Raw genomic sequence first — 10,488 nt, 5'->3', positions numbered from 1 at the left:
TTTTATGCGACCTACCACCTACATCTTTCCAAGATAAGTAAGACCTAGTACTCAAGTAAGAGGTCATGACAGCACCATTGGTAACACCTAGTTCATCTTAGCATTACTTGGAAAATGGGAATGACAATCTATGTAAGCCTATAAACTTCATACATAGAAAAGTGGAAAAAAAAAGACATCCTGGGAGCCATGAGTAGTAGATCTGAACTATTCTCTGAACTCACTATGGAGACATTGGCTTATGCTTTTTTTAATTGCATCATTTGCATACAATAAAATTCACACTTTGCAAATGAATGAAAACAGTGGGATTTAGTACGTTTACCACTTGTTTGTCACTTTGTCTAACCACAATATTATCATTCATCACCACCCCTTAAAAGACGCATATCCTTTAGCAGTTATTTTGAACTCCACCCCCATCATAAGCAAACAATAAGCTACTTCCCATCTCTATGGATATGGCTATTTGGGGCATTTAATAGAAATTAATTTATACAATATGTGGCCTTATTTCAACCTTCTTTCACTTTCAGGGGTCATCAATGTTGTAACAGTTACCAGTACCTCATAACTTTTTATTGCTGAGTAGTAACATTCCAGTTTTTTATCCATTCGTCACTTGATGGAGCTTTGGGTTCCTTCTACATTTTGGCTATCACGAGAAAAGTTTCGATCAACAATCTTTAACAAGGTGTTTTTGTGGATAAGCGTTCTCAAATCTCTTGGATATATTTGTAAAAGTGGAATTGCTGGGTTTTATATTCTAATTTGTCAGAAATACAGATTTGACCATTCAGATGACTAATGCGTTACTTCTCATACCCTAGTTAGCAAAAGTGATCTCATGCCCTTGCCTTGTTGCAAGGAGACAATTAGGGAAATACATGACTAGGCATAAGAAGGTAGTAAAAGGGTGAGGAAAGTCATTAGGCTGAAGTGGTCTCCATCATACATAAAGAGCAAAGTGTAAAATATGATATATAGCATCTTTTTTGTTGTAAAAATTATACTTTAAAAAAAGAACAAGCTTGGCAACATTGTAATGTGGATACTTGTAGTACATTTTTTAATTTATTTTTGACATTTGGGGCTCAGTAATATTTTATATGTGGACAATGAATTTAAAAAGGAAATTCAAAAATATTAAGTTATTAATATTAAAATAAATTCAGAGATGATATTTGAATATTTCCCAACTGCAAGCCTTTTGTATATCTCTTGCTTTCAGGCAGGATGGCATGAATAAATAACATCTCAAGATGGATTCTTTTATTTCTGACATTGATTATTAGAAAATTATTTTTAACTGTGTTTGGATTCAGATAGAGAAGAAAGGAAGTAAATCTGTAAGTTAGAAAATACTAAGGTCTCTAATAATTTTTGCCTTTCATTTGGAACATGGGGCAGAGTGGCCATGTGTTACATGGAATGTTATACTATCAGGATAAAGAACAAAGTCTGTTGATATAATCTGTCCCTATCACCCCCTTTACCTTTCTCTGTTCATGAGGTAGAAATATGAAATTCAAAAATTCACATTTCTTTTAAAAATTATGGTGGCAATTTAACACAATGAGCTAATAAATAGTTGGAAAAAATGTTTGGGATTACTTTTTCCATGAAAATGAGACAAAATCTAAAATTGAAAAGGGTTTTGCCTCTCAAACCTTGCTCTTCCTAGTCATACAGGAGCCATGTTGCTGTAAGAAAAGTGAAGACTTAAGTGGAGGCTCATGGCGGGAGAAGGGGCAGAGGACCCGTCACAGCGCACACTGCGCCCTCTGCACTTCCTGTCAGGTGAGACTTATGATAAACCTCCGACTTCTTTCAGTCACTATTTTCCAGGTGGTCTGTCACTGACAAAAACTGTCCTAGCAGAGAAATAGGATTATTCTTTTGTGATGGATATAGAATGGAGCATTTCAGAAAGGATCTTCAATTTAAAACTGTATGACTCTGGAGGAGGGTCTAACTCAGTGGTAGAGAGCATGCTTAGCATGCACGAGGTCCTAGGTTCAATCCCCAGTACCTCCATTAAAAAAATAAAGCCTAATTACCTCAACCCCCAAAAAATTTAATTAAAAATTTAAAACTTTAAAAAATAAGTTGTATGGCTTAAAAAGACTTCATGAAGACATTCCTTCACTGATGAGTTAGGTCTGTTTAGTACATGTTGCCAAAAAAACACAACTTGCTCAGAATAAATTATACTGTGATAATTTATGACAAATGTTCACAACATTAGGCTGCAAAGTATGAGACTGAGGAATTTGAGGCCACAAATATAATTACTTATTTACTTGACCATTTGACCTGCTGATCTGTGAACATATCCATTACAGCAACCTTCTTTGCTCTGACAAAATGCATCCACTCATCTGTGAATTGGGAATGACTCCAGTCACTGAATATTTAGCAGGAAACAAAATCAATACCCTGCCTTCAGGTAGCTTATATTTTAGAAAGGAATGTCAGCATTAAGTAAATAAGACATGACCATGTTAATTACAATAAAGTTGATATTTACAAGGATGGAGCGACAGTGTGTCCTAATTTTAAAAATATATTCAGGAAATGCACATATAAGAAGATATTTGAATAAAATCATTAATTAATGGAAAGAGTGTGTCATGCAAATACACTTGGGGCCTATGAGGCAAAGGATATAAGTGGCTTCTGGAAAACAGGAAAGGCAAGAAAATGAGTTGTGATGAGGAGTAACCAGAAGCGGCACAGTGCTTTGCTTTGAATCCATGTTACACTCTGGCCTCCAGAACAAGAGAATAAATTTGTGTTGCTTATTGCTTAAGACACTCAGTTTATCGGAATATGTCACAGCAGAAATAGGAAATTTAATGATAGGGTGTATGTAGGAAAACAAAAGAATCTACAAACATCTCTGGACAAAGTATAATTTGCAAAGTGTAACAATACAAGATGCAAAAATCAATCGCAAAGATACCTAGCATTTGATTTTACTGTAAAAAACCACATCATCAAAAAGAGACAGCAGAAAAATGAAAAAAGATTTCTAGAACAGAACCAATTTCAGACCAGAATACTGAATTGAAAAGAATATGGCTGGGGGGAGGGTATAGCTTAAGTGGCTGAGTACATGCTTAGCATGCCCGAGGTCCTGGGTTTAATCCTCAGTACCTCCACTAAAAATAAATGAATAAATCTAATTACCTCCCCCCTCAAAAATATTAAAAAAAAAAAAAAGAATAGGGCTGTTCCTAGGGAACACTGGGAGTCTTTCCTTTGGGAGAAGTGCACGTGAGAATATGGAGAAACAACTAAAGCTCCAACAGACAGGAACCACCTTTTCAATTTAAACCCTATCAAAATCAAAGGCTCCCTCCCTCAGAATAAGACTGCAGTGCAAATGGAGGGGGTTTCTAATGCACCTGTTAAGGCTTTTCTAAGTCATTAGAGTTTTACTTAGAAGAATTTAAAGGAAGGCACTCCTTTTTTCTAGAAACTGCCCTTATTCACCTGATAGGTACAGATCTGTAAGAAACTTATGAAGCCCCTATTTCTTTTACTCCTAAGGGAGAAACATTTTTTGACCTAAAAGATCAATCAGATTTTCTTCATATAATATTCGTGACCTATGATGAAGGTGATGCAGAGCAAGAAGAATTGTCAGGCTTATACCTGAAGAATTGCGGGCAGTTGATCCTACTGACGTATGAGAATACATTCTACATCACCCATGAAAATCATCACAGACCAAATAAACCCCTGCCCAGTATTCATCAATACCCATTTAGACGAGAAGCTATAGAGGAAATAAAACTCTTGATATCAGCTTCCATTAAAAAAGTAGTTTATTCCTATAATGAAAAAAGAATATGAAATTGAATATATGTATGTATATGTATGACTGGGACATTGTGCTGTGCACCAGAAATTGACACAACATTGTAAACTGACCATATTTCAATGAAAAAGCACGTAAAAATTAAGGTAAAAAGAATTGTTTAAAAAAAAAAAGTAGTTTATTGTAGCACGGAGGGTGGACCTCAGTGGTAGAGTGTGTGCTTAGCATGCACAAGGTCCTGGGCTCAATTTCCAGTACCTCCGTTAAAAAGTAAATAAATAAACCTAATTACTTCTTCCCCCAGAAAAAAGAAAGAAAAAAGGGCTTTTTATGCCTTACACCAGCCTTTGTAACACTCCCTTTCTGCCATGTAAAAAACCTAATGGCAAAGGTTGGAGATTTGTACAAGATTTGAAATCTACCAATACTATTATTATTCCTCACCATTCTGTAGTATCTCACCCCTATATTTACCATCCTATATCCCTAAAAAGTGACTTCTTTTCTGTGATAGATCTCTGTAGTGCGTCCTTTAGTACCCCTGTACCTCCTGATGACCGATAATCTTTTTACCCTCACTTGGAATGAATGACCATTTCCATGGGCTGTGATGCCACAGGCTACACTGAGAGCCCCACTTCCTTTTCTCAGATATTAAAAGCAGACTTAGACGATCTAGTTTTTTTCTTCATAAATCAGCTTTAATACAGTATGTAGATGATGCTGTTGTTTTCAGATTCTTGATAAATACCAAAACGCCCTGTATTTGCCTTAGAGTTAGCTTCAAAGGGACATAAGTATCCAAAGAAAAATGCCAATTTTGTAAAGCTAACGTGAAATGTTTAGGGCATACGGTATCTAAAGAAGGGCTTTTAACTGATCTAGACAGGGTAAAGGGCATTTGGCTTTCCCTGCACCTAAAACAAAAAAGGCAACTAACAGGATTCCTAGGGCTTGCACACTACTGCAGGAGCTGGGTTCCCTGATTCTTCTTTAGTGGCTCGACCATTATATAATTTACTTAAACAGCAGCAAACTGGAACAATTTGCTGGGAAACAACATTCGAAAGCTGTGGTAACCATAAAGGGTCTCCTGGCAAAGACCCCGGCCTTGGGGCATCCAAATTATGATGTACCCTTTTTCTCTTTGTACATGAAAACAAGGGTGCCATACTAGGAGTGTTAACCAACAACATGGCAGTTACTACTGACCGATAGGGTATTTACTAGACACAGTAGCCAAGGGCCTCCCCCCTGGTCTCCAGGCTGTCACTGCAACAGCCATGCTGTGTCAAACCACAGAAGAGACAGTCATGAGTCACCCTCTCACTGTTCCCCAGTCCATGGAAGCTTTCCTAAGCTCTCACCACACACATCCAGCAAGCCGTTTAACTTCTCGTGAGACTGTCTTGTTCTCACCAAACATAACCCCCACAGGTATAATAAACTTAATCCAGCCAGCTTGCACCCAGAAGAATCAGAGGTCAATGACTAAACGCATGACTGTATTGTTATGACTGACAATCTTTTATCTCCTAGGATTGTCCTTCGAGAAAGCCCAGTGGATAATCCTGATTTTATATTGTTCACTGATGGTTCCTATCTAGGGGGACCTCATGCAAGGTACCAGGCTGGCTATGCCCTTCTTTCTCCAGCAATCTGTCCTTGAAATGGTCCCTGCCCTAATGTCTCTTCCACTCAACAGGCTGAAATGATAGCACCAACAATATGGTTCCACAAGAAATGTACTCCAAAAATTAAAGTACACAGAGTGAAAATGAGGAAAAAAGATCAACCAGTATGAACACAATTCAAAATACAGCGAGTATCTTAACAGCAAAGTAGATTAAAGAGCAAATAATACGACCAAGGATAAGGAAATCCATTTTATAATCATAAAGGGAGAACTTCACAGGAATGCCCCGACAACAGGAAATTATGCGGCCAACAGCAGAACCTCCAATCTCTGAAAAACTGGCAGAAATGTAGTAAGAAGTAAACAAATCCAGGTTTATGGTGAGACTTCCATGCCCGCTCCCTGAGTAACAGACAAGTAGGCAGAAAACATAGTACCAATCAATGAAATTAATGTAACTGACATTTATAGAACAGTGAGATAACAGAAAATACACACATTGGCCTCTGCCCCCCATCCCTGGCAGCTTCTAAAACCCTGGTAACTTCCTAAGTGATAAGAGCATTGGAAATCCCTCTTGTTCAATTTGTCTGTGACCTCATCCCTCACACAGGGCTCCCATTCCCGTGGGAATCCCTAAATCAGCATCTTTTGTTCTATGGAGGTGACTCCAGGTGAGCTCCTAGACAGCTCCTAAATGGGGACTGTTACCAAAAAGAAAAAGCCATGATTGGAAGCTTTGAATTTTCAGCCCCATGCTTCATTTTCCAGACTGAGGGGCTAGAAAAGATAATTGCTCTGACCCACTTGAGGAAGCCTCTGTAAGACTGCAACATGAGTTGATTCAGAGAGCCCCACGCTGGGAGGTTGATGCACCCCACCTCCACAAGGACAGAAGGTCCTGCAGCAGGGTCCGCCTAGAACTCCCCCACGAGACTTTCCACCTGGCGATTCATCTGTATCCTTTGTCATACCCTTTAATAAACTGGTGTTTCCCTGAGTTCTGTGAGGTGCTCTAGCCAATTCACTGAACCTAAAAAGGGGGTTGTTGGAAACTCTGCTATATAGTCAGTGGGTAAGGAGCAGACGTGATGACCTGGCCTTGGGACTGGCATCTGAAGTGCGCTGGGGCAGATGGCTTGTAGGATCTGTGGGACCTCATATGGGAACCCTGCACCCCCCCATTGGTGACCAGAACTGTCAAATTGCTCTGTGTGAGAGTGGTTGTGCTGGGAGCATAAAGGAGACTCAGAGGAAAGAAACACACTGTAGGAAGATCTGAATTTTTCCTTCTACAAGAGGAACAATCCACCTAAAGAGAGAATTTTTACACAACAAAGTGCACATACTACTTCAGTAAGACAAACCATATTCCTGGCCATCAAACAGTTCTTCACAAATCATAAGAATTCAGGTTATACAAAATGCATCTATGACAATGGAATTAAACTAGAAATCAATAACAGAAACATCTCCTGGAAATCAAATATTTGGAAAACAGTGATCCACTTAGAAGGAATCCTGTGGAAAAGAAGAAATTAGAAAGCAAATTAGAATGTATTCTGAATTGAATGAAAACAGAACATACCAACATATGTAATTTGCCAGGAGCATAGGGGAAATATTTAAAAATCACTCCAGGGAAAATACTTTCCACATCACTATCCAGCAATCAGCATGTTCTCCTCCCTCCGTGAAAACCCCCACCTGCCTTCAGGGGCCATGAAAAAGGAAGCTTCTCATATTATACTCTGGTGATGTTCATTAGGAAAATGTAATTGTTTGTGGGAATTGGCAAATGGAAACAAGGTACTTAGAGAAAAAAAATTCTCAGCCCTCCAAGTCTGCACTGTCCTTCTACTACAGCTGAATTGATGCTGCAGCTCTAGGAGATGGTGTCAAAATCACAAACACAGCTCAGGGAATGGCTGTCTCCCTCCCTGATCCACCCGCACACACCAGGCTCAGCCCACAGTCCTGGCACCAGGAAGGAATCAAATGAGTATTTGCCTATTTTAGCCTGAGAGACAGCCTCTAAGGGAAAGAGGTTGTGAGTCACTGGGTGAAATAATTTGAAAGATCAATGTTCATGAGTTTTCTCTGAAAATGAACAATAAATAATGGGAACTTTTTTTGTTTGATATATAAAGTAGAAATTTCCTATATTCACTCACCAAATATTCTTTGACTCAAGGACATAAAAAGAGATTGTAGAATTCTTAAACTTTCTAACATTTTTCACATGCTTACTATAGTCTGATTCTCCCACCAGGTAAATCCATATCATGGGTAGTCTTTCCACCCAATAAAGCACAGGAAGGACTACGTTCACTTACTGCGTATTTGTGAACCTGGAGCACGTTTTAGGGAATGTTCAAAAAAACAGTCCCAGGGCAGAGCTGTTTGCCCCCAGGGCAGGAAAGCAAGACTTACTTGCAGTCACACCCCTCCCAGGAATGTGACCTTAAAGCAATCACTCTGGAAGTCCCTGAACACCACCACAGAGGTCACCACCAGGACAAGACCTTTGCCCTCTTGCCCCCAGCAAAAGGTAACCTTCTCCTAAGAGAATTTTTTTTCTCTAAGTACAATGAAAGATTTGCCACACTCAGTATATTTGTAAGCCTTCTCTCCAGTATGAGCTCTTTGGTGGATTTTTTCCTTTTTTTTTTTTTTTGAAATATAGTTGATTTACAATGTTGGTGACTCTTGAGGTATGAATTCTGACTGAAGACTTAGAGACATTCATTACATTCCTATGATTTCTGTTCAGTGTGGAGTATCTGATGGTAAGCGAGGCTTTGCCACACTCACGACATGTCCATTTCCCCCCATGATCAATCTCCCATGAATTTAAAAAGACAATTTTGAATGAAGACCTTCCCACATATACCACATTAATATGGTTTCCCCTTTGTATCTATTCCCTGAGGTGTAGTGAAGGTTGAGATCTGAGTAAAGGCTTTTCAAAACTCTTATTTTTGGGAAAAAAAAAGAAAAAAAGAAAAACACTCTTACTTTTGAAATGTTTCTCTCCAGTACGAATTATCTCCTGGTTGTACGGGTTGCTGTTTCACCACAGCCCTTGACTCCCTCATTGCATTTAGAAGGTCTTCCTCCAGTATGAATGTTCTAGTGAATTGCAAGGTATGAATTTCAACTACAGATTTCCCACATACATCACATTTATATAATTGCTCTCCTCTGTGGATTATCTAATGTCTCCTGAGATTGGAGCGGAAATCAAAGATTTTCCCAAAACAATTACGTTTCTCAGGTCTCTGCGGCATGAACTCTTTGCTGAGTTGTGAGGCATGCATTTTGACCCCCCTTTTCCCAAAGACATCACATTTATATGGTTTTTATCCGGGATGAATTAGTTGATGTTTTCTGAAGTGTGAGGACTGATGAAAGGTTTTTGCCACACTCATTACATTTGTAAAGTTTCTCTCGAGAATGAATTCTCTGATGTCTTCGAAGGGCTGTTTTACGACTAAACGCTTTGTGACGCTCGTTATATTTGTAAGGTCTCTCTCCAGTGTGAACTCTCTTACGACGGGAGAACGGCAAATTCCGCCCAAAGACTTTCCCACAGACATCACATTCACGTCATTTCTCTCCTGTATGGACGGTCTGATGTCTACGGAGGGATGATCTCTGAAGAAAAGTTTTGCCACACTGAGTATACTTGTGAGGTCTTTCCCTGTGTGCTTTCTGGTCTTGTGTCAGTAACGAAGGATGCGTAAAATCACTCCCATATATATTAGAAGTGTTGGTGTGCAGACTAGAAGAAACTCCTTGAAGTGGTGAAAATGAGGCATTACTGTTGACATTCTGGTCGGCCTGATTACGTGCAGCAGTTTTCTCTTCACTCCTAACAATGTGCAGTCCATCTTGAGAGCTTACTGCAAGTCTGCTTTCCACAGGCTTGTTTCCTGTGCCACTTCGACCACGTGGATCTCGCTCATCAGTGAGGTTTTCGTTACGGGTTAGAGGACTTCCTTCGTCATTTCCTGCCTCACCTGTGCAAAGACTCAAAAGTCATACATAATTTCCTGGATTCCTCAGCGGGAAAAATGCTTCATTTTATTCCTTTCGTGTCTTCCCAGTATCACTTTTTGGAATACTTCTCCTTTGTCAGAGTTTGCTTTTAGTTGTAATTGCTTGAACAGATGTATTTGAGAGAGAGCTACAAGATATAAAGAACCATGAGTAGTGTATTCACTGCAGTTCATAAACAAATGTTTCATCATAAACACATGCTATTACACTAAAACAAACACTTACACCAGAGTTTGAACTGCCTACCATGATCTTAAAAACTAGGAACACAAATGGAATAGGATTTTTTGCTAAAGCAAAAGTAATCAGAGATAATTCTAACGATTTTAGGGAACCCCTAGTTTCAAAAAAGAAATGATAAAAACACTCAAACTTCTGTTAGCTCTCAAAGAAAGTGTATACTTCCACCATAACCACAAAGCACATACCAATTTATAATAAACATAATGCTGTCTCATAACTCGGGGAAATCATATTATACTATATGTCTATATATTTTCTGCATACTTATACATAAATAAATGCTAAAGAACAGACAATATATTGTGAAAGTAAATAATTGAAAACTAGCCTTATCTAATGAATAATCTCAATGATCGGTAGTCTAGAATTGGGAAACGAATACACCATAGAGAAGTTAAGTATATGATAAAGCAATTTAAAAAAATATATATTTTTTTCCAGATACCTCCTATAAAACAAAGGACCCATGAAGTAGCATAAAACATTCTGAAAGACCATCATCTGTAAATCAAAATTAAATTTCATGAATGAAACAGTCTCCAGTAATATGAACAGCCAATAAATGAAGCAATCCCCTAACTATGGAGTACTCTTAAATATTCAGTTGAATGGCCCCAAAATATACGTAAGAAACAGTGAGCAATTTGTAAATTTATTAATAGGGTCAAAAATAATGTTGTTGAGAACAAATTGCAATAGAAAGATATAAGATATAATACAT

The 10,488-nt window shown here is 38.4% G+C and overlaps 1 pseudogene; it reads right to left on the bottom strand.

Moving 5' to 3' along the window:
• Positions 1–5,699: 5,699 nt before the first annotated feature.
• LOC102508851 overlaps positions 5,700–10,488 on the bottom strand; it is a 40,622-nt pseudogene continuing 35,833 nt past the window's right edge.

Source organism: Camelus ferus, chromosome 9 (assembly GCF_009834535.1).
Source record: "Camelus ferus isolate YT-003-E chromosome 9, BCGSAC_Cfer_1.0, whole genome shotgun sequence".
NCBI classification, from domain to species: Eukaryota; Metazoa; Chordata; class Mammalia; order Artiodactyla; family Camelidae; genus Camelus; species Camelus ferus.
The sequence above is the reverse complement of the archived record's forward strand: the minus strand, read 5'-3'. Positions and strand labels throughout refer to the sequence as shown.